Source organism: Delphinapterus leucas, chromosome 6 (genome assembly GCF_059928025.1).
Source record: "Delphinapterus leucas isolate spDelLeu-1000000601 "Yukka" chromosome 6, BTC_Dleu_Yukka2, whole genome shotgun sequence".
In the NCBI taxonomy this organism is placed as follows: Eukaryota; Metazoa; Chordata; class Mammalia; order Artiodactyla; family Monodontidae; genus Delphinapterus; species Delphinapterus leucas.
Genome location: NC_143134.1, coordinates 98,962,409 through 98,987,425, shown reverse-complemented (window position 1 = coordinate 98,987,425; position 25,017 = coordinate 98,962,409). Strand labels below are relative to the sequence as shown.

Here is a 25,017-nt window from a genome sequence, read left to right as displayed (position 1 = left end):
AGGCTTCCTTGAGCACCAACCTAAGGAATGGCACACTGGGCTAGAGGTCAAAGAAAAGCCTGTAAGAGTCATCCATATTGTGCAGTCTTTTGCGTTCTGGATACCCCAATCTCTCCCATCAGGGCTATTCTTGGGAAACATCAGGTTTCTCTTTTCAGGGAGTTCGTTGTATAACCATAGTCAAAACAAAACCACCAGAACCTCATCTAAGGTACTTAATAAATAATCCATTACAGAATGCTCAACATACTGCATACAGAGGTTAAGGTACTTTTCTTCCCCTTTACCAGATTTTGGGGTCGTGTTTCATTGAGGAGCACACTGGCTCTTAAAAGTCACCATATAATAAAAGATACTGCTCAGCCCCTAAAGCCGAGAAGTTAAATGTTTATCAGTCCCACCAGGACAAGCTTCAAGGAGCCCCTCACAGGGATTTCAAGTGGACTCAAGTGTATTCCGACTCCTAATCAGATAGGCGCTGTCTAACAGTGCCCTGCCTATAATAAGTGTTTTATAAAAACTGAAGGATGGGGGAAAGGGGAATTCGTATTTTTTATGTGCCCACAACATATCAGGCTCTGCACCAGAGATTCACATTTGTGATCTTATTTATTCCCCACAAGAAGTTTACAAAGTGGAGTTTTTTTTTCCAGATCAGGAAATTGAGGATCAGAGATTAAATCATTCACTCAAGGTCACACAGCTACTCACTGGCTCTGAGGTCTATGTTCTTTCCACTACATACCATGGCCCTCACTGCCAAGGTCTTCACGGGCCTCCCAACCCTGATAGCAAAGGGTTCCCTTCGATGCGGTCTCTGCGTTAGAGTCAAGTGTTCCTTCCCGATGTGAGAGCACGCTGCCCCCAAAACAATCTCCAGGACCCTTCAAAGAGGGTCCAGGGCTTCCCTGGTGGCGCAGTGGTTGAGAGTCCGCCTGCCGATGCAGGGGACGCGGGTTCGTGCCCCGGTCCGGGAAGATCCCACATGCCGCGGAGCGGCTGGGCCCGTGAGCCGTGGCCGCTGAGCCCGCGCGTCCGGAGCCTGTGCTCCGCGGCGGGAGAGGCCACAGCGGTGAGAGGCCCTCAAAGTGCCCGAACACTGATGATGGAAAAAGGTCAGGACGGTTCCTGAGATACGAAGCAAGATGAACTCAGCGGGTCCTCCTGCCAATTGCCCTTGCCCTTACTCATCTGCTGGGGCGTGCCAAGGCCTGCCTGGAATGACGCAGGCAGGGGTCATCCTATACCCTTCCAGACTACTCCAAAATACTAGCTCGGGGCTGCAACAGGCTGGCTCCTTGAAAACCCACCAGTAACGTTTCAGAGGAATCGAACCTCTCAAAGGAACTCTTTGCATCCGTCAACCTCAGCATTAAACCCAGCGGGTACAGAGTAAAGCAGAGGTCTAAAAGGTCTAGGGATCTGTGGACCTAATCCATTTTGGAAGTCCAAGTCCTAATATTGCCTGCTGGCTCCTCCTTTTTGATTCACAAAGGAGACACAATATATAATTTTCCTGCATACAGAAGTTCTGACTACACATTTACACAGAAAAATGCAGACAAGTACCACAGCTATGAAAGGCCCAACTTCTGCCATTAATAAAACTGTACCTCTGACAACCCCTCTTTCTACTCACCAGCCGCACAAAACTGAGCCCAGAAAGGCAGGCTTGGTGAAATTTAGAGCTACTTAACATAAATAAACATACAGCCCTCACTTTGGTTAGGAGGTGTGGCTAATTTTAGGTGACTGCTCCGTATCTGATGAAATCTGGAGCCTGGGCTTCTGACTGGTTTAATGCAACCCTCGCGCCTGCATCTCACCAACTCCACCTCAAAATTTTCTCCACTGGGGAAAACAAGTGGTAAGGTGGCTGAAAGAAGGAATTCATTCCTGTGCTGTGAGGTCTTCCCAGACAAACTGTCCAGTCTGCTCCAGCCCCCGGGCTGCTGCACCAGGGGCTGACAACCACAGGGTTGCAGCATTTAGGAAGAGCTGGTGAGAGCCAGGCCTCACGGTGCTTCTGCTGATCTGCATCCGGGAGTATTCATTCAGGAGAGGCTGTGAAATCCTTCCGAGCAGGCAGCAGAAATTGAGAGGGCTCTTGGTGATCAAGTGCAACTCCGCTGGTCCCATTCCTAGGAACGGAAGACTGGAATACCCCATGCTTCAAATGCAGACAGAACGGAGTCCCAGATACTAGAAACAAGTTCAGCTGATATGAGAATCCACTTTTCCAAGAGTCAGTTTCTTCCTCTCTCTCTCTCTCCCTTTAACACAGCTGCGAAGTCCGCTGAGTGTCCAGCCAAGTGTACTTGTGAATTTCGTGCCCTCTCAGGCCCGTGAGAGGACCCCATTCCAGCCTAGTGGCTTGACCTACTCGCTCATCAGCTTTCAGGTTTAACGAGGGAAAACAATCTCCCCTTCGAATTGTAGCTTTCTTTCCAGAAGAACTAGACAACCCTGATGGCTCTCTCCAGTTACACAGCAATTATGTAATTGCCGAGCTTCTGCAGAATCACTGGAACCGTTCTGCAGCTTCCTCCTGACTACAGCTGCAACACAATGTTCCGAGATGATTGCAGCCTTTGAACGGATGGCCGGTCTCAAAGCTGGACACAAAGGGACGTACAATGGGATTCCATCTCAAGCGCAAAGATGCTCCAGCCTAACGAAGCCCTTTCTCCTCCTCCCAGGCTGGGCCACTAACTCCTGCCTTTGCCCGCCCTACATGTGTGGGAAATATGGTTCACTCCATTTATGCTGACAGGTTCCAAAAGAGACAGAAAATCAGCCGAAGTTTTGCCATGGACCATGCACAAGGTAATCATTTAGCACATCATGGGAAAGCTCCAGAAGAGGACAAGATGCAAAGCGGGGGTGAGGGGGGGGGGCGGGAAGCATCTCTCTAGGCTTCCTGCACTGGCATGAAATGAGTGCTTCCCTTCCTTCTGCCAGCTCCAATCCTTCATGTTGACATTACACATCCTGTACTGTAGATCCACCCCCATGCTGCCGCTTGCCCAGCTGAATTATCTCCTGCGTCACAGCGGTGGTAACAGAACTGCTGGCTCGGCAGACTTGAAAGCACCATTTCAATGCTTAATGCATTCAGCAGCTGGACATATTACCAGTGCGTCGGTCGGGGCTGGTTTGTGGCCCTCTCAGCAGCCATGCAATACTCAACCTAACCCTTCTGCTAACCAGATGGTCCATTTGCCTCTTGGGACCAAACCATTCAACTTGACTTTATTAAATTCTATCAAAATGTGGGGACAGTTTACAGCAGTGTGTCTGGTTCATCTCCAACGGGGTTGCTAAGATGAAAATGACCTAAAAATAACTGGGAACTCGACTTCACACCAACAGTAAATATTTAAATGATCTGCCAGATTCCGCACCCCAGCAGCATTAACTACATGGTTCGCAAGTTATACTGTAAATATACACACACAAAGACACAGAAATACAGGCATCTAAATAGGAATCCGTGGCCCACTGCCTCCAGCCAAGGGTTCACCACCCTCTGGCTCATTTAAATGTGGTTAAGGACAGCCATCTCCAACATAATCACTCCAATTACCGAAACAAAGAACCTAACACAACTGGTAGAACGATCCCACCTCCCCTGGGTTCGACCACCTAGACACACTGCAGGCGTGCCAGGGGCTCAGAGGGCCCTCAATAAATGTTTGATGAATGGAGATGAATGGGCACACATTTCTTAAATATAACAGCATCTATAAAACACGTTTTATGAGAGTAAAGGCACTAAATTCTTTCCAACTCTATCATCATCCCACAGCCACTAACTAGAAGCGCAAAGCCAGGCGCGGCTAAATGTCAACGAGCAAGCCACCTGCACAAGAGGCAGTGGATGGCCAGTAATCTGATCATTGCAAATGAACTGCAGAGGCGGCCGTTCATCTAGTACCTGGCAGGGTGCTGGGTGTTTTACATACATTATGCCTCTGAGCCTTCACCAGAGAGGGGATTTCACTCTAAAGATAAACTGGAGGTCAGGAGCAAATTCGGAACTTGACCCCAAGTGAAGCCAATCACTTTTCTACAACCTGGTTGTCACAGGTAAGTAAGGATTCTGCAACTTGGAAAGAACTGAACACAGGTGAAGGTGGCATCCCCAAATCTAACACTCCCTGAGGTCTCAAGGAAAATGGAAAAATCTTTCCACTCCCAGAGCTTTTCTGGCAGCTAGGAAGTTCTAGTTTCAGCCCCTCCTCTTTTCCCACACTTTTTATTTTACTGAGGGCATTCCACATTATTATAACCAAGACCACACCCACAGCTTAAACCTCCATTTCTTTCATTTTGGCGTCCACCCTTTGACACCAAAACTCTCTCATTTGAGGGGCTTCCATGGTGGCGCAGTGGTTGAGAATCTGCCTGCCAATGCAGGGGACATGGGTTCGAGCCCTGGTCCGGGAAGATCCCACATGCCATGGAGCAACTAAGCCCGTGTGCCACAACTACTGAGCCTGCGCTCTAGAGCCCGTGAGCCACAACTACTGAGCCCGTGTGCCACAACTACTGAGTCTGAGCTCTAGAGCCCGCGAGCCACTACTACTGAAGACCACGAGCCACAACTACTGAGCCCGTGTTCTGCAACAACAGAAGCCACCGCAACGAGAAGCCCGCGCACCGCAACGAAGAGTAGCCCCCGCTCGCCGCAACTAGAGAAAGCTCTCCCCAGCAACGAAGACCCGATGCAGCGAAAAATAAATAAATAAAATAAATAAATTTATTTTTTTAAAAAAGTCTCTCATTTGAGAGCATCCTAGAGAGCGAAACACAGTAAATAAATACCTGGTTACTTTTTCCTCTCCTCCTCAAATATCGCTGCACACAATTTTAAGTGGCGACTATAAATTTTTTTAAGAATTAAAAAAAAAAATTCCACCACCACCCTTGTCTCTCTGGAAATGTTCAAAATGTAAAAATAAATAAATAAATAAGGCGTCATGGGGAATCTGCTTCGAAAGGTGAAAAAATCACTGCTGTGCTACCCAAGAACCACTTACATGTTCTCCATCTCTGCCACCACCGTCACCAGCACGCTGTCAGGAGGCACCAATGAATGTTCTTCTGACTCGGCACAGACCAGGCTAGGTAAGTCCTGTTAGGCCCTATCAACACCCGTCCACATTTTGAAATATCACCTACCCTGAAGGCACTCTAAAATTAGCCTCCTTACCCCTGAGATCTCTAAGCATCTGATATTACAGTACATTAGTAAGACCAAGTGGACATGTACTATTAAAATAAACATTTGCACAGAGAAGACCAAAGCAATTCAAAGCAAGGACACAGGACAGCCCTCAAGCTGGCTCAGAGCTACCTATCGCAGTGAAGTCATAAAGAGGCAACCAACATTTATGTGGAACAGCCCGGGCCAGTATTTTCACTGAATACAGTGTTCTTAGACAAAGCATTTTTGCCAGAATGACGCCAAACAAGAGGAACAATAATGACATCGTTCTTCCAAAATGCTTGAAGAAGTTCACACTGATTAAAAATTGTTCCCACACCACTGCAGGGAGTATTTCTGCAGGGTGGGGTAGTAAGTGCACTTCTCCAAGAGGACATGGCATCATCCTTGGGTGCTTTACGAACCCCTACTGAACGCACATGCAGATGTAGAGTGCTGCGGAGTCCATAGCCAGCCAGACCAGAGGCTCACAACCTGGAAAAGTCTACCTGTGAATGGACAACAGCAACGAGGACTACTCATCACGTAAGACAGACACGGCACAAAATTAATCCAAACACAGAGTCTAAGACGAAGGACAAGACAATTCACACCTGGTAAAGCCCTCAGAGCAGACCTCTACCTCAGTTTCTCTATCCCTGAGGAAGAAAGACACTATCATTTTTCCAGTGCCCATTATGAACCAGAACCCCATACACATAATACTTTTTTTTTTTTTTTCTTTTTTTTTGCGGTACGCGGGCCTCTCACTGTTATGGCCTCTCCCGTTGCGGAGCACAGGCTCCGGACGCGCAGGCTCAGCGGCCATGGCTCACGGGCCCAGCCGCTCCGCAGCATGTGGGATCTTCCCGGACCGGGGCACAAATCCGTGTCCCCTGCATCGGCAGTCAGACTCTCAACCACTGCGCCACCAGGGAAGCCCTACACATAATACTTTTTAGCCCTTATGTCAGTTCTACAGATTCATATTATTATCCCCATTTTATTGGGTTGGAAATCAAGGGAACAGAGAGGTTAAGTGACTTATTCAAGGTCACACAGCTAGGAAGGAACAGAGACAAATTTTATCTGGTGCTTGCGCAACACCCAAAGAGTGCTCCACCCACTACACACCATTTCCTTAAAGACCCAAGCACAAAGAACTGCATGCTCACACAGAAATTCTGAGAAATTTGCATTCCTGATTCTTCAGGAAATATAAATGCCTTCTCCCCAGCAAGAATATCCTGTCTGTCTGCCTATCTATCTATGTAAAATATATTTACATACTTCTACATAAATACATACACATACCCCCATATACCCATATACCCATAGACATGGCAGCCGAGTTCCTAACTGTCCAAACAGTTCAATGCAGTGAAGTTCCGCCACGGTGTGCAGATTTTAATTGCGTTACTTTCCCATATAACTGCATGTCAGAAAGGGAAGGCATGTCAGAAAGGGAAGGCTGCCAAGTGCCAATCTGGCCCAGTGATTCACAGTGTCACACTGACATACCCACTTCTGATACAGGTTGTTTATACTTCCTAGAAATCACTGACTTCATTTAAGAGATAACAGTAAAGGATGTCCCCCAGCAGTGATATGTTCTTTTTCTCTTGGAATACACTAGCGGCAAATGTCAGGAATTTGGACAAGAAGGGGGAATCCTATAAAGTTAAAAGCCCTCGCTCCGTACTCCTCAGACCTTAATGATCATGCGGATAAGGCAGCATCTTAAACACAGATGACTCTCTTTTTCATTTTAAGACTATGCCTTATCAAGTAAAAGATCTATTCAAATGAATCACATTAAATCTACTGAACAGGTATCATGGGCTGAGAAAAAAATCTAGCCAATTTTCAATTTTTTATGCTTCAAGATTCCCATGTGCTGACTTATTAGTGTTTTTCAGCCATATTTGACTCAAAAACTTGAAAATTTATTTTTCTGTAGACATAAATACGAGCCATATAATATGTGTGTGGTCACAGACAAGATGATGTTGCCACCAACTTTTTTACTAAAATGGGGGAAAAGATGGTGGGAAGTTGGCAAGAAGGGACAAAGGACCAGGAGGAACGTACTGGGAACATCGGAAATTCACCGTTCAGAAGCTGCTTCAGAGAAGATCGCTAACACTTACCTGTGCTGGGGTCAATTTTGTTAATTGTAGTTGACGTCTAGAAACGGGGTTATGAATATAATTATCATGAAGCAGCAATTGGGCAATCACAACCTAATTAAACCCACTGACTAGATTATCTTGTTTTTCCCTTAATAATCACATAACATTTAACACTTGCTCATTTCAGGACCTATGGGTGATGTTCACTCATTATTAACAAGCTACAGCCACTGGTCAGAGAAAGACTGGGTGAGGGATTCACTTGAGTCAGCCAAGGGGTGGGGAGAAATTTCAGGGGCATCTGAAATCTGTTCTTCAATCCCACTTCACTGCTCAGCCTCCCAAAATTACTAATGAAAGGCAAAGCCACGGGAGAAGATGGAAAGAATGATGAGAACTTCCACGCAAGCGTAAGGATACAATTCTGCTTTCTTAAATGGGTGCTATTTTATGTGATCTATATAATGTGCTTTTTCACATTTTAATGCAATCTGTCTTGGGAGCGGTGATTTTCTTCTCAGGATAATAGGGGATTCCTCCACCAGGCCTAAATACATAAACTTTACACATTTACCTCCTCCGACATGCTCTAAAGCTCCCTCTCCTCCCTGGCTCTCATGTTGAGTGTGTTCTCAAATTCAATGTCCTGTTCCCAAGTGGATGTCACTGCACCCACAAAGAGACACTGACCCAATTCACCTTCACTTTCTGCAGTGCTCCCGAGGGTAGCCCGGGTAGACTTCTCTTCAAAAAATTAAGAAGACTGAAGGGGCTTCCCTGGTGGCGCACTGGTTGGGAGTCCGCCTGCCGATATAGGGGGCGCGGGTTCGTGCCCCGGTCCGGGAGGATCCCACGTGCCGCGCGGAGCGGCTGGGCCCGTTAGCCATGGCCGCTGGGCCTGTGCTCCGCAACAGGAGAGGCCACAACAGTGAGGGGCCCGCGTACCGCAAAAAAAAAAAAAGAAGAAGAAGAAACATGTAAAGGACTGGTCTTTGAGACAGGCTGGTCTGAGGGAGCATCTTAGATGGCTGGGCACTATAGCTCAGGCCAAAGACAGTCCCTGTGGCTCTAAAATGAGAAATTCCATGGGACTTTCCTGGTCGTCCAATGGTTAAAGACGCCGCACTCCCAATGCAGGGGACCAGGGTTCGACCCCCGGTCAGGGAACTAGATCCTGCATGCCACCACTAAAGATGCCGCAACTAAGACCTGGCAGAGGCAAATAAATAAATAAATATTTAAATTAAAAAAAAAAAAAAAAAAAAGACTCCGTGCTTCCACTGCAGGGGGCATGGGTTTGATCCCTGGTTGGGGAACTAAGATCCCGCATGCCACAAGGTGTGGCCATAAATAAATAAATGAATAAAATTAGAAATTCCACCCGCAGAACTGCACGCTTTGGTACAGTTCAATATTACTCTCTTCAACTATGTAGTTATTTTTTTCTGAGCCGTTTCCCCATTAAAGGACTTTATCTAAGAAAACAATGGTTCTTAAAAGTTTGGTAGATACTGATACGGATGATGGGTAAAAGTGGGTGACTCTGTGACCTCCTCTAGGACGCTTCAGACACAGGACACACGCTTATCCTCCTACCCAGGTTTTGGGTATGAGTCTGTCTAGGGACAGATGATCACCTGAACAGATCCATGGCAAAGTTAAGATTTTTATAAAACCACCACCAGTTGCTTCAAGGTTAAAGAGTCTACTCAGCAATTAACACCAACCGCCTGTCCTACAGAAAAGCTACTGCCCTGGATATCTGAGGGATATCTGGACCTGCTCCACGGCCCTTAGTACAGCTTGTTACTCTATTAAGGGCAGTTGTGGTCATACCTGAACAACAGCTTCCTTACCGTACTGTGATGTTTCAGGGAGGGGCAAATAAAACCAAAACATCCATCATGTCTCCATGACCTAAATAGAGCCCATGGTGATCACTAAGGGCGTGGAGGATACTAGCACCCATGCTTTGAAGCACATCTGCACTATTTTCCAACAACGACCCTTAGACAGTGGACCTAATTTTCAAATATGTCTCTGTGGCTTTTGAAAACATTTCTCCTGTTTGCAGTTACCAGAGCCAGTACAGGGCACTCAGACTTTCAAAAGGGGCCCTAAGAAGAGAAAAAGTTAAGACACCTTCTCTACTTAAAAAAAAAAAGTCATACAGCATTATCTTTCTGCTTGTAACAGGGAGGGGCGCCTTTTAAATAGCCACGTGTATAACTACGTTACACTACTGAACTCGATACAGTACAATTTTTTTTTTAATTTATTCTCTAAATTTCCCCCTACATGGTCTCTTGGGCTTTTCTTTTTTACCATCTCCTCTGTAACTCAGAAGAACAAAGAAAGGGCACTCTTTAGTTAAACACACTTTGTCAAGCTATTACAATAAGTTATATCTCTCATATCAACTAATATATTACAATTAATTTTCCATTAAGCTCAGAGTTCCTTCCAGAACACCAGGATAGACTCCTGGCATAAGCAACTGGAAGAGACAAACCATCCGAAACATAAGCTATTAGCAAACTAAGTAATAGCCAGGGCCAGTTCCCAGAAGCTGAGAGCCAGGAGGTGGTCCCCCCATGTGTGCATCCTGGCTCCCCCATTACGTAGCTCCATGAAACTTGGGTAAATTACTTCCCCGACTTCAGCTTTCTCTACCATAGGAAAAGTCCCTGGTTCATATTAAATGTTAAACAAATGTTACCTAGTATTAATATTAACTATGAGTCACTCCAAGAAGGGAAATAGCGTTCTGTTAACGGTTTATGTGATATTCCCACTCTATAGAGGAGTTGGCAGAATTGTTTGATAAAGCAATCATATTTAATCTCCTTATGGAAGGTCTTCTTACCCAACATCAGAAGGGACAATACTCAGTAGACAGCAGAAGAGGGGAGAAGTTTTTTTTTTTATTGAAGTATAGTTGATTTACAATGTTGTGTTAAGTTCTGCTGTGCAGCAAAGCGACTCAGTTACATACATATTTACATTCTTTTTTATATTCTTTTCCATTATGGTTTATCCCGGGAAATTGGATATAGTTCCCTGTGCTATACAGTAGGACCTCATTGCTTATCCATTCTAAATGTAACAGTTTGCATCTACTAACCCCAAAGTCCCAGTCCATCCTTCCCCCGAGGGGGAGAAGTTCTTGCAGCTGAACTTTGACATTCACATGAAAATGGTCTCTTCCACCCAGATCCCTTTGCCAGTTATCATTACGAAATACTAATTAACAGTCTTCAGTGAAGACCATTTAAGTTAGAAACCGTTGAAGAGAAAAGTTTCTGCGTGATAAGTACTTGTTATTGAAATCTTTACATAATCTCTAGTTGGTATCTATGTTTTGGCCATCTTCAGCCGATAACCCAGTGTTCAAATTTTACCCCACGTGTAGGACCCCCAGATCAGGTCCAATCTGGGTTGGGTAATTGATGTGGGATTGCTGACTAACTGGTCACACAGAGGGATGATGTAATTACGGATTAGAATAGCTAAACGTTCTGGACCACGGTGGCCTTATTTTTGATTTTAAAATGCCAAGATTGGATTGACAGACCAGCCTGTGATGCATGGCTCCAGCAAATGGCTTAATTCCAAACTGGACACAGGTAGTCATCACGGTCTATGCCTTTCCCCTCTGAAGTAAGCACATCTTTGCTCCTCACTTCTTCTAACACCCAGGGCGCAGGTAGAGAAGCTCTATGGATAACCTTAGCAAGGACTATCACATGTTCTGCCCATTAATAATGCAGCTACTTTCTGCTGTGCTCTAGTCTCTACTTTGCTCCTTTTCCAGGAAAATCTCCACCTAACTCTACTTACTTAATCAGCTCCTGCAAGTTTCCATCTGCCCTTTAGCAGCAACGCCGTATTTGTAACCCCAAAGTCACATAAATTGTCTCCCAAGCCCAATTCTATGTTTTACAATAAGAACTGACCAAAGAATGTGGGTCTGAACACTGGTCTTCATATTTCACATGCAATAGGTACCAAATTACAAGGTCTTTTTTCACTTGCTTTATTGTTTTCTTAAAAGCAATGCCTTTCTTCCTGTAGGCTCTTCCCAGTGGACAGACCTCTTCTCTTCTGACTTGTCAATCATTCTCCTGCCTCTCTTCTCCTTTTCCTTCTCCCATCCAAGCAGTCTCTCCATCCCAGCAAATTTCCACCACGTAATTATGGCAATGCTTTAGCTTACTTTTCTGTTAGCTTAACAACCCTATTTTCTACTTGTGCTGAAAAATGCTACTGTTTGCTTTTCTGATGGGCTAATCCGTGTATCCTTTCAAGGCCTAACTTCCCCTACCATGATAGCAGCTGGAGCACCGATTCACAGGTGCCTTCCAAAGCTCTTCATTAGCAATAGAAATGAGATGGTTTAGAAACCCATTTCTTAATCTGCAGGTGAGTATTGGAACCTTTGTGTAGCAAACATCTTTCAAGTATCCCACATTGTGCCACTACACAATTATTTTCTGCCTAATAAGTACAATGGTATAGGCACATTTGTCCCGTTAAAAGGGAGAATGTTCCCTTAAAGGAGGTCAGCACTCTGCCTTTCCCCCACCCTCTCTGGCTTTACCAGCTCAAGAGAAAAGCACTCAGCTGACATGAGCAAAACTGAAGGACAGTGACTTTCCCTTCTTAAATCTCAACAGGGAAGAGAAGAATTCCAAAATGTGAAGGCCTTAGCTCGTGTTGTGGTTCAACTGGCCAGACGAGGGCTTAGGGAGCGAACTGGCCTTCCCCAGCCAGGCTGTGTGGCAGCTAAGCCGCTCCACAAATCCTGGGCTTCATTACTTCTGACACAGTTGTCTCGCCGGGGCCTCGAGCTCCTTTTGTACTCAAACCAATCTGAATCCAAAGATAAGTCTTGCCTACTCATCTTGGACAAATGCTTAATTTCCTACTAAGTGATCCTAACACATTTTCATCAGGACCCACTGGTTGCTTGTGGAATTTTCCCCATCTCTCCTTGCATGGTCTTTGTGAAAAGTCCACTCGAAAGCCTGGCAAGTAACTTTCTGAATTAAGCAGTCTTCAAGGATTTATTTTTTGAACAAATAAGTACCTCCCCACCTTCCCTTCACCCTCTGGAGCAGGCTCTGCTCTCTCAATGAAGCTGGGGGTAAGCTGTGGACAGAGCCGACAGAAGTGCTTTCTTAATATTCAGAAGCAACACGCAGTGGACTAAACAAGCAAACACATGAAAGCGAGGAAATCAATACCAAAATACCCATGACCTGGCACAAAAAGAAACCTTCTCTCCAAGAATAACGCAAGAAAAAAACCCTCTCCGGCTACGAATTAGGCAAGAAGGCTTTGAAGACACCAAGTCATGTGCTCACCAAAATTAAAAGACAATGCACTTGCAGGTGAACCGGACGGGTAACCTCTCAGCCCACACTACTCCTCAGCCTCTTGTCCTTCCAAAGCCCTGAAAAATCCAACTTGGTGCTGGAGCCACACATCCCGAGACTACAGACCCTACGTATGCGTCAACTGATAAGGACAGGATCCCTTAGAAAGTAGATTTATTTTACAATAGCATTTCCGAGCAGCAAATGTAAATTGCTCAGTGTGTGCAGTTCTCCAGATACAAAGTTCAAGGGGACAACAGATTCAAAAGAGCTTCCTAATAAACTGTCAATGCAACCTAAATTCATAAAAATCCATTTTCCTTCACTTGCAAACTTCTCCTCCTAGGTTTTATAAATCCCAGAGACAGTTCCATTTAGGATTATCTTCTCTCCAATGCCCCCCCCCACTTTTTTTTTTTTTTCTTCCTCAGTACTGGCATGCAAACCATGCTGTTTTAACTTCTTTCCTGTTCTCCCAGTTCTTCTGGAACATTTTATTTTTGACAGTCAACTCATCTGGAGGAATGCCACACTGAGGTCCAACTGTTTATAGCGTTAACTGTGTTTCTGCCAGAAGTCCACATCCAGCCCTACCTTCTCCAGACTGCCTCCTGGATTAAGAATTTATGCTTTCGTTTGGAAGAAGCTTAGAAAATGTGGAAACTTCCAAACATCACTCTTCTTCTTTACAAAGTTACTCTCACTTGTCTAAGAGGAATCAGAAATGGAAACCTGTCATCACCCTTCTTCAAGTACTGTCCCATCCCTCTCTCATGGTTAAATGTTGCACGTGCTGTTCAAACGGCATTTTAAGGATGACTTCATGTCTACTGGGGCATGGGAAATAGCTAGCCATGGGTCTGCAAGACAGAACTGGGCCTCAAGAAGATACATAGAGGGCACATTTTTGGATGAGTCTGGAACACTGGGAAGCCACCAGTCATCGTTTTAGACTGGATTTCACTCTCTTGGCCATTCATCAGTATTACAAAATGGCATCTCTGCAAGAAGCCAATTGAAATCTGTACCAGGTTGCAAAACAGATCCTCGGAGTCCAATTGTGGGCACTCTGGTAAGTTGCAGTAGACCCAGACAAACTTCCAAAGAAGGGCATTTGAAAAGGACTCCCCAGCCCTGGATGACAGAACTACAGAGAAGAGGACAATTAGAAGAAAATCACAGCTACAGACCCAAGAGCTAAAAGTCCCACAAACAGAATTGGCCTCTGGCACGTATCACTTCTATGAATGACCATGCTCGGCCCCAGGCTCCCCAACATGCTACACTCAGCTAACAAAAATCAATACTCCTGCCCCACTAGCGTGTGATTTCAGGGTTTCTCAGACAGCCTTGCACTCTGGAGAGGAGAGTTGGTGTTTCACAAACCGCTACAATCATGGGCAGTAGGGCAGTGGAAAGGGCACTGGACTGGGAGTCAGCCGACCTAAGTTCTAGGCCTGGCTTTATTACAAATGAACTCTCTGACCTGTGCAATTCACCTCACGTCTCTGTGCCAGTTTCCTCCTCAGTACAATGCAGGGGGAAGGGCAGATGTGAAGGAGGTGATCTCTCTAAGGCACAAAAAAACTAGCTTCTCAATGAAAAGTTCTGAAAGGTGACTATCAGACACTTAATATTCATCATTTAGGGTGTTACCAAGTAGTCAATTTTTAAACGATTTTTATGTTAATTTCTACTTGGGAAATAATATATTTGTCCATAACCCCCAAAATCTCAGCTTAATTCCGATGTTCCCCAGAGTTCTTTCATAATACAATCAATGCCTCTTTTCTTTTCCTCTCTTATTTTTTTAAGCAACCTTCCCCAAACTAAGACTTGTGCTATTAAAAGAGCTTAGAACTTCCCATTTCCTTGCTAGGGCTAAAATTAAACTGTCCATTCCTTAGGGCCCAACATAACATCTGCCAGATGTCTTGGCGTATCACACAAGAAGAGGAATTTTCTTCTAACATTATCTACTTTCCTCTCTGTTTGCTCATAATCAATTAATAGGTCACCAACACCCAGCTAATGTTTCCCTCAAAGCCACCAACTTCCTAAGTATGTGAACTTCAAAAGATGCTTGCTTTCACATACACACACACACACACACACACACACACTCTCACAGACACTTGATTTTTTTTTTTTTCAGCTCACTAGATTTTAGTAATAGACACTGGAAATATTTCCCCCACTTCTTCTGAATTTCTTAGTTTCCATATACCAATATCCAATCATACACCCATGTCAGGTCCTTTCCAATCTTAGTTCATTATTTATATATTTCCTAATTTGTGAGTGTGGCATTCATTGTGAAATAGCCTCTCTATTCCCCAGCCATCAACTTGAAACATTCAATGCAGCTTTGTCAGTGTTCTGTCCTATGAGGCAGTGAACTATAAGTCTGATAAAGGCACATACCACAAAGAAGATAAGTAAGGTTACCTTAACCAAGAAACCTCAATACCAGGAAAGAATCCAAGATAGACTAGACCCTATTAAACTCCATCACACTGAAAACGGGACTCTTTCCCAAGGCAACTTTACCATTCTTTCCTTTCAGGAAAACTGACCACAAGTACTTTAAAGTCCATTAGTGCAGTTGGATTTCTTTTTTCCCCTACTGTCTTCCAGAAGACTCATTAGAAAGAAAATTTAATATATATATATATATATACACATATATATGCAAAATAATTATTTCACCTAAAAGTTGTCTCCAGCTCCAAAGAGTAAGGAAAAAAACAAATCCTGGAGGAATGTGATCAATGAATTAGATGGACATAAATCTAATATGAGAAGGATTATGGAATCCGAAGACCACAAGAATGTTCTTTATGGCAGTGTGCATCACAGCTCACATATACTTCTCCAGAATGATTTCTCTCTGTGATATATTAGAACAAATTAGGTAAAAACTTGCCTAACGAGCCTCATCAACTTGACGTCTCAAAAACAAAAAGGATCTCTGAGCTTTGACATCAAATGAGAAGGTTCCATTGGACACTTTTTATTTCTCTCATAGTGGTTTATCCTAAATACTTGTCCCATTTCAAATGCATATATCTAGAAAAATGCAAGAAACCATGTCTTGAATATAATGGTACTTCTCATGTTGGTGAAGAGCATCAGAGATGGATGTGTCTCTTAGGTAACCAGTTAGAACACATTCTCAAACTCCAAAATGCCTCTTAGATACCTAATTTTTTCCCTCCAGAAAACCTCAGCTCTAAGGCTGAATATCTGGTTGCAAAGTAAAAACTATGAGTCAAAAAACCTGGTTGCTGGACTGGCAACCAGTGTGTCAGCTTTTTTCCCTACTGAAAGAAGTAATTAACCAGGTTTCCTAGTATCAACATCAACAACAAAGACATCATGTAGGTTTGCTTCAAGATCAACTATAATGTACTTATGTTTACATAGACATATATGGTTAATTAGATGCAAAACTATCTGGTAATTACTTCCCCAAATAACTCTTTTTATCCCATTGCATTTGAACTTCCGAGTTTGAATATGTAGCAAATACATACATGCATTAGTAATTTTAAATATAACACTGCTGACATTCTACTTAAGAGCAAAAGTAATGGTATCAAAGAGTAACAGTCAATAAATGAATAATGAAAGGTATGATTCCAAGTAAGATTTTTTTAAGTGCTCTTGGAGAGCCCTAGATTTTTAATAAAGAAGCAGAGCTCTGAAGAGAAGTATTTTTAAATGAGCATACACATCAAATGCAAATCTTGAAAACCATACATCTTCGTCTGCAAAAACAGGGTTTTACTTCATTGACCATGGACAATTATTAGCTAAAAAAACCATGTATTTCTCCTCTCCTTTCACACCCGTCAGAAGAACAATAACCCTCAATTAATGACACCACAGTTTGGTTTGAAAAATGTGATGTTGTCATATACAGCACTGAGCATTTACTGAATGACACTGCTCCCAGTTACTCAACAGAATATAATTACATCTGGAATCTAAACACCACCTCAATCTGCACCAAAAATACTGTGGACATAAAGAACTTTACACACACACAAATCTGACACATAATGAGAAAGCAAAGCAAGAAAAAAGCTGGTATAAGTCGCTCACCAATGTGTTCCTTATTTCTGTTGAAGCTGGTACCTTGCTATATTTCTCCTTAGTTGAAAACGAGGTCCAATCAGCCTCCTTACAATATATTATTAATTGGTTCTGAATCTCCTCCAAGTTTTCATTCCACTGTGGAGCCTTCCTCACCTATCTTCAAGAGTCCGTCTAAAATTCTTCCAACATCTTCCCTCATCCTCAAGATGGCTACCTTACCTAATGGAAAAGCAACATCTTCATGGTTGGCTTTTATAAATTCCTCAAGCATTTCAGGATTTAGTTCTTTACTTGGATCAATTACATACATTCTCTAGAACTAATCTGTGAAGAACTCCAATCAGTGTGTGTGGACTGGGTAGGTTTGGGTCCTTTCTTCAAATCATCCTCACAAAATGTCTTCCTCTAAGACTAATAAATTCCTCCCAATTAGAAAGGTGAAGCTACCTGGACAGAAGGTTTTCTCAACTGACATAATACTTTAAAATTTTGTTTCCATAGTGACATTGTTAAGGAGACATCTGATATTTCTGAAGACTTAACAATACTCGAGAACACAGAGAAAAACAGCAGAATGGAAGGGAAGAGGGAAAACAAAGGAACTAAAAGAAGGCCTAATACACAAATGGAGCATCTTGAAAAGAAATGTAGACCTTCAAGAAACTGGTGTCAGCCAGTCTTAGAGTTCCTCTGAGATCTTGCAGGATTTGCTGTTGTTGCTGCTGTTTTGCAGAAATCAACCCCAACCAGACAATAAAGTCTTGCAATGCATCAAAACATGATGATAACCAAGCCCCAGAACTCCAAAAATCTCAGCTCAGGGCCACCACCATCTTCACAATGAGGAAATCACATTTCCTGGTGACTTGCAGGAGACCTGGAGCAGCTTAAAGTTGTGTGAAGACCTCAGTGGAAAAATGTTTAAGGTTTTCCTTGCCTTTCCCGAAGGAGGTCAAAACCCTCAGGTCCACTCAAAAGGAGAGAAAAAAAATTCCAAAAGTTTACTTTAAATTGGCAACAAACGCCTCCATAACTTGTGAAAGCACTCCTTAGGTGGGAGGAAAATGCGAGCAGCCCTTCCAAGCCCCTCATTTCCTTGCATAATGAACAGATAGTAAGGAGCCACCACAAGATTCACCCCCTGGAAAGGGAGAAGGAGAAGGCTGGCAGGCCTCCTCCTCCAGCCATCACCAACAGAGCTTCAAAATGGAGACATCCATAATTTTATAAACACTTCTCAGCTTTGTCTCCTGGAAACCCGCTCTCCTCCATTTTCTGGTGGAGTTACAACATGACACGGGCTTACCTGACTCAGTTCCCAGCTCTCAACCAAACTAGTTACTTCCTCAAAAATCCTGCAAGCCACCTCCAGAAACAAAACCAAAGCAAACCAAACAGCCAACACAGACACTCAGACACAGCCCCCCGGGAGCCCTGGGAGAAAGCCCCAACTGGTTGGTCTTTTCCCATCCCAGACGCGTGCTTAAAAATGAAACTTTTTTTTTTTTTCAGTAGGGGAGGAATATAAAAGGAACTCCAGGCAGCCTCCCTCCCTCTCTGTAGGTTAGAAGCTACAATGAAAAGAAAATGAGGGTTCCTCCAGGAATGGTGAAAAGCCTGGAGAATGAACGTGAGAAGAAGCTTTGTGTTTTGGAGTCTGGACTGGAACCAAAGCAGACAGCTTGCAAATGGAGGACAGGGAGATAAAGAAAGGGAAAGAGAGGGGCTGCTCCTCTGGTGGGCGGCTGCGGCTTCCCCTCGCGCCTCGAAGGAGGACAGACCCCTGGGAACTGCACCAGGAGTCAGGCGACCCCCAGGCCCCTGCTTGGGGTCTTTTCTCCCGTCCTCCGAGGAGAGCCAAGCGTGTGTAATGGCTTCTCCTCTCCAGAAACCGTTGTCCTCCTCCACCAGACGCTTCTGAACCCCCAGCCTGGAGACAGCTCCTAGCTGCTCCTGAACCTGCGCCCCCCAGCCGGCCGGCGCCCCCCGCTCCTCGCCTATCTGCTCACCGGCAGCACCGGCAGCCGCCGCCGCCGCCCCCCGACACATCCCGACCCCGCATCCCAACTTCGGGGAGAGAAGAGAGCGAGCCAAATACCTGAGGAAGAGGGGGGTGCCAATCCGCACGGCTTTGCCATCGGGCTGGGGACAAGCAGACAGAGAGGGGGAAAGGAAGGAGAGGGACAGAGAAAGAAAGAGGTCAACCCGCTCAGGTCGGGGCGGCCGGGAGCGCTCCCTCCTCTGCCCCTCGCTCTTTCCCTCTGGCTCTCGGCTCAGGTCTCCCCGACTCCCGCCCTCCGCCCCCCTCTCTGTCCCTTACTCCTGTGCCCACACCAGGAGCATCCGTCCTAAGGCTCCAGCTCTCTCCTCACTCATCTTTTATTTTCTCTTCTCTCCATAGAACTACACGAAATTAATTAAGCCACAGCGCTCCGCTCCCCCCCGGCAGAAGGAGCAGCCAGCAGGAAAAGCACAGCCACCTCCACCGCCACCACCACCACCTTCTCCTCCTCTTCCTCCCTCGCTTCTCCTCCTCCTCCTCTTCCTCCTCCCCCTCCAGCTCTCTCTCCCTCCTCCTCCTCCCCCCCCCCCTTCTCTCTCGCTTCTTCTCTTCCAACAGCCAGTCCATGCAGGGGACTTCCTCTCCTCCCCGCTCCACCAACCCTCCTTGGCCGAATGAATGAGCGCGTTTGTGCCTCCACCACCCCGTGCTCTCCTCCCCGCAGCACTCGGACCACCCCGAGGTGCTGGTTAATTGCAGTAACTTACTGAAGAAGCGTCCCGGCGCCGGGAGGTGTTTCGGGTTCTCCAGCCCCACCGCCTCCTTATCCTTTTTCTCTTTCTCCTCTTCCTGCTCGGGTTATTGTTGTGGAAGTTGTTTGGGAGTCTCATGTGCTTCTGCCGGGTCTCAGCAATGGAGGATCGCCATCTTCCCTGCCTTCCTCGGCTCTTCAGACTCGCTGCAGCTGCAGATGACCTGAGATATCCGTCTCTCTCCCTCTCCCTCTCTCTCCCTCCCTCCCTCTCCCTCTCACTCTCTCCCTCTCTCTCTCTCCTCTTCTCTCTCCTCTCCCTTTCCCTCGCGCGCTCTCTCTCTCTCCCTCTCCCTCCCTCTGTGTCTCTCTCTGAATAATGAGCAACCAGAGGGAGAGAGAAAGCAAGACAGAAAGAGAGAAGGCAGACAATCTTCTCCTGCCACACAAAACGCCGGAGCACCAGGGGGTGCGCGAAGCCTTTCTAATAACAACAACAACGCGAAGGAGAGAGAAAGAAAAAAAGAAAGAAAGAAAGAAAGAAATGAGGAAAGGGCTGGAGGGGGGGGAAAGGAAGAATTATCCAAGAGCTGAGAAGAGCAGGAGAAGGTGGAGGAGATGCTGAGGCTGCGGCTGCTGTCCCCCCTCCCCCCCGCCCGCCCCCCCCCGCGCTGAACCCCAGAAGGAGGCAAGGTGGTTGCAAAGTTAAGGCTGGGACATTGTCTTTGTCACTCAGAGCAACACAGAGCCAGGCCAGTGAGACGCGAGAGGAGGCGGTGGCGGAGGACGAGGTGGTGGTGGAGGAGGAGGAGGAAGAGGAGGAGAAGGAGGCAAAGGAGGAGGAGAAGGGGAAGAGGCAGATGAGATGAATAAAGACCTGCGGAGAAGGCGGTGCGAGGAGCGCGGCGGCCGGGCTGAGGCGTGCGCGCTCGCGTCCCGGAGGCGCCCGGCCGCCCCGGCCGGCAGAGGAAGCCCCCAGTGAGGACCCTGCCCGGTCGCTCATAGCGCTCCCACCATCAGCCCTGCCCGAGGCGCCGAGCCCCGGCCCCAAAGAGTCCCTCGCACGCATCCATCTAGAGGCCAATCTTTGCAAAGAACACACATTGGGAACTAGAGGTTGCAAGTCTAAACCCAGATCAACCACGTGGGGCTTTTTAATCCCTTTCCAGCTTGCGGTGTATCTCCAGTGAAAAGCTCAAATTGTCCATTACTGACACGTATTTTGAAGTCTTCTCCTCCGAAATAAAGGCTCATTGTGTATTTTATTTCTTTTCTGATATGGTAAGGGAAGGTTGAGGGAGGAAAGAACCCATCATTCTGAGCCCCGGAACCAGCACTTTCTTTTCCTAACTTGTGAAGTGTTTTGACGGCGCAACAAAACGGGGGGGAAAAAAAGCCTACTTAAATAACTTTACACTCTCCAGCCCCGCGGTGCTTGCACTTTCTGGCTGATCATCCAAAAGCTCGGAAAGTAACAATCAGAGCTCCTAATGATAAGGTGTCATGGTGTTGAAGACAAGAGAGCCAAGATGAAGCTTTCACACCTTGAATTTTTATTTAGTGTAATTTCCCACAAATCGTTCTGAACTGTTTAGTTTGCAAAGGAGTGGGTTTACCCTCCTCTCTCACTAGGTTTAATGTCTCCTAAGGCTTTAATCTGATGGTGGGGAGGGGGCGGGGGGTGGTGCCTACAGTATAAAAAAATCAATATAGCAAGTCAGAAGCAATTGTAAGTTCAAGGGCATGGGCTGCTTGTACCATTTCTATTTCTCGCATCCTCGAGCTGGACATCAACAGCCTCGGGAGAGAGAAACACGCAGCGCGCGGGGCAGAGACCTTAATTAAAGTTTCTTTTGTCCGCGTCTGAATTGGGGGATGTTGCTGGATTCCTTTGCATTGGGGAGCGCGCATCCGGTGGAGAAGGCGCGGTGGGGAGGATCCAGGGCAAGACTGTCCTCTGTAATACTCACTACCTCCCCCGCAAACCCAACAACAGTCCGGGAAGATATCCCTGTAAACCCACACAATGAAGGGGAGGAGGAGACGCGCGCGGAGTTGGTTCCCACCAGACAGCGGGGTTTTATAAACAGATCGGAATCCTTTTCCAAGCTTTTCCCCAATCGTTTATTCCGGGGCAGAATCTCTCACCCAGAGACACGATTTCACCCCCTTCCAGTCAACACTTCCTGCCCTTTTCTCCTCCCACTCACATTGAAAAGCTTGGGAGCCCTAAAAGGGTGTTGATGGCGGGGGTGATAAATAAATAAATAAATGACACTCTACGCGTGCGGTGGAGGAGAAAGGAGGGGGAGGGAGAGGCAAAGCGAGGAGAGGGAAGAGAAAAAGTAGGGAGAGGAGAACCAAGAGGAGAAAGCTCAGAGGCGAAAGGGAAACAGTAGTCAAAGCAAGAAGAGAAAGAAGAAAGGAGAGAGGAGGACGGTAAGGCTGTTCAGGACTGAAATGACCCTGGCTTTGAACAGACTTGGGAGGACTCCCAGTCCAGGTGCCTGGAAGGACTTGGGGATAGTCCTTCTGCCCCGAGCTCCTCCCCCACCCCACCCCCGGGACCCCAGGGGTGTCTGAGCCCTGGCCGCCGCTCCCCCATAAATTCCTCGTGGCACCGAGAGGAAGCACGCCAGGTCTCCGCCGTCCCTTCACTGCCCCGGCTGATAATTTACCTCTTTGTCTTTAATAAAAAGCTGACTTTTTCTGTCAAGCTCTGCACCGGGAAAGTAACAATCGTATTTCAGGTTGAAAGCTTCTATTACTGCTGGGTTTTGGAGGCTGTGATAAAATCTTCATCGACGTGAAGGTTCCTTCTGGTTGGCTTGGGTCGGAAGTCCTAAGATGGGGGCCGCCCTTCCCCGGGGGCAGGGGGGCAGGGACGCGGGGAACCCGGCGGTGCGGAGGGAGGAGGAAGCGACGAGGTCAGAGGAAACCCAAGACTCCTGGGGCACCAAAGGGCTTCCCGCAGTCGGGGAATGAGCCCTGGGGAGGAGCCTTTCGCGAGAACGTGAGCGCGCCCCAACACGCCTCAGACCTCATAAACCCACTTGGCAAAGACCGGGGAAGCGGCTGGCGGACCGACTGCGGTGAACTCAAGAAATTAACCTTGCGCTGCAATTAAACGGGCTGCCGCCCTTTCAGACTCACCTCGAGCGACCGTGATAGCTCCCGAACCGGCCGCGGGGGGACCTGGCTCCTCCCTCCCGTCCCAGGAGAAGAGGACAAAAAGGGGAGATGGACTTGGAGATGGCCCCGCCCTTCAAACGCTCCAATCCTTGGAAACTAAACCTCCTCTCCAAGCCTCCACGTCTAGAAGGGACAAAGGCAGCGAGGAGATCCAGAGACCGATGGGGGAGATAGGTGGCTTTCGGGCTTCTCAAGTGGGTGCTTTGGGCGAAAGGTACAATGGCCGAGTTTCCATTCCAAATACAGGATAGTCTTTAGAAGACCATCTTCTGGTTTAGAAGCAAATTGACTTACCAAAGCCGTGAAGCAAACTACTGCAAAACTCCCGCATTGCCCTGCTTTTTGAATGTGGAGGGCTAAAATTTCAGTTAACGATGCCATACACAAATTTTTCGACTTTTTTTGAAGTCACAAGTGTCTTAACTATCCATCTAAGATAATTGAAAGAAATTAGCATGAAAGAAATAAACATGGTGGGGGAGTGGGCTTTTTGTTTGCCTGCTTTTTTTTTTAATAGGGGGTAGCTTTCTTTCAAATGATAAGGCATTTGGATAAATAAAAGCTAGGTCACTCAAGGAAAAGTGTGTGGCTGAAGGTTTTAGTGAAAACCTTGACAAACTTGGCACTTAAGTAAGTGTAATTATGCTTTGCCATTAGCGGACCATTAAGATATACAGGAGAAAGTTCACACCTCCTGCTGTTTCATTCCCTAAGAATATTCACAAAGATAATACAAGCCTCCTTGGGTTATCCTCTCCACCAGGAGGGTTAATTTCTAAAATTTTTAATTAAAATGGAAAAGCTTAGGTTTTGTACACAGGCAACAATGTGAGGCAAGTCTCGTGGGGACACATTGGCTTTGTGAAATTTGCCTTTTGTTACTGTACCCTATGCCATTATTCCCCTGGAGTCATATGGGATTTCAAGACTTTGTTAATGTTCCAGGAAGTATGAATACGTGGGAAGTCTGGACTTTCTTCTCCCTTATCATGGGTGACTGGCATACAGACTCCTCATAAAGGGAAATTATGGCTCATCAAAAGAGTGACTTTATGAGCATTAATAGAATAATAAATCTTGCCATTTTAGTTCAAGAAACAGTGGAGTCCTATAATCAGAGTGACGCATGCAAATATGATCCGCTTACTTGCCCAACTCTAGCAGGATAGGGATAGTCTATAAATCATTTTGGTTTTTAAAGGTTAGGAAAGGAAAGTGCCCAGACCTCTCCAAAGTGTTTATGGGGGGAAAGGGGACTTCTATCGCCTACAGGAAGGAATCATGGAAAGAAGGAAGAGTTGGTCCAGAGGCTACATTAAAAAGATAGAATTTCAACTGAAACAAGAGTGAATAGATGTTTTAATGTCATGGTTTCAATATTTACATTATATCATATAAAAAAGGAAAAGTCCTGCTTCCTGAAAACTATGCAAAAAAAATTTCCAGTTTATAATCCCACTTTCTAAATTCCAGTTGGAAAACTGTTCAGGCTGATGATTTTAGCAAAACAAGGAGTAGATGAATAGAGAGTATGGCTTTTTCAGAAGTCTTAATTATTCCGGCTTTAAGCATTTGACCACACACCTCTTGAACTTGGTGGTATTTTCCTTCCCACGTAAAACTAATTTCCCATGCCCTCCAATATAGTCTTTTTACTATTTGAGTTATTTTCAGTGGGCTATTTATTTTGAATTTTTGAGATCTTTTACTGTTGTTGGAAATGACTAGTCCTTGAAAAGTTTTTTTTTAAGACTTCAAATTGGATAATTATGGACTCTCCAGATATCAAAAAAGTGAAGTCACTAACACACCTTCTTTCTGATCCCTTACCGAAAAATCAATATATTTTCATAAACCCAAACCTAAACATATGTAACTAGTTGACTAGTGTCCACGCCTAGGGAGAAGTGACTGAAAGAAGACAAACGTGGATAATTCATGATTCTGAACAGCTCCCAAAGGAAGAGAAATTGCGATAACTTATATTAAACTTCCCCTGTGTGAATCTTTCTATGCATACCTTTGGGTACCAAAGAAGATGTTTCAATAGCAATGTTCTAAAAAAAAAATTTTTTTAAGTCTTTTGCCCATAGGTAGAAGTTAAATTTACAGTTCTATCAAACTAGTTACTGTAATAATGGACCATTCATGTGGAATGTCCATTAACCATTGAATATTTGTTTAGCATCTACAATATGCCATACTCAGCTGAATACCAGGGATACAAAGATGAATAAGAGAAGATGAGTCAA

The 25,017-nt window shown here is 45.6% G+C and overlaps 1 protein-coding gene across 5 annotated transcripts in view; it reads right to left on the bottom strand.

The window, feature by feature from the left end:
• ZNF462 (zinc finger protein 462) overlaps window positions 1-20,218 on the bottom strand; it is a 141,220-nt gene extending 121,002 nt beyond the window's left edge. For 4 of the 5 annotated variants that reach the window (XR_016393601.1, XM_089913496.1, XM_089913501.1 and 1 more), the window contains exon 1: window positions 19,590-20,218. The gene's annotated coding sequence lies outside the window, so the exon portion shown is untranslated. Of the gene's footprint in view, window positions 1-18,918; window positions 19,356-19,589 lie in introns of those variants that run through there. The other variant, XM_089913497.1, reaches the window with a different exon arrangement.
• Between the last annotated feature and the right edge of the window lie 4,799 nt (window positions 20,219-25,017).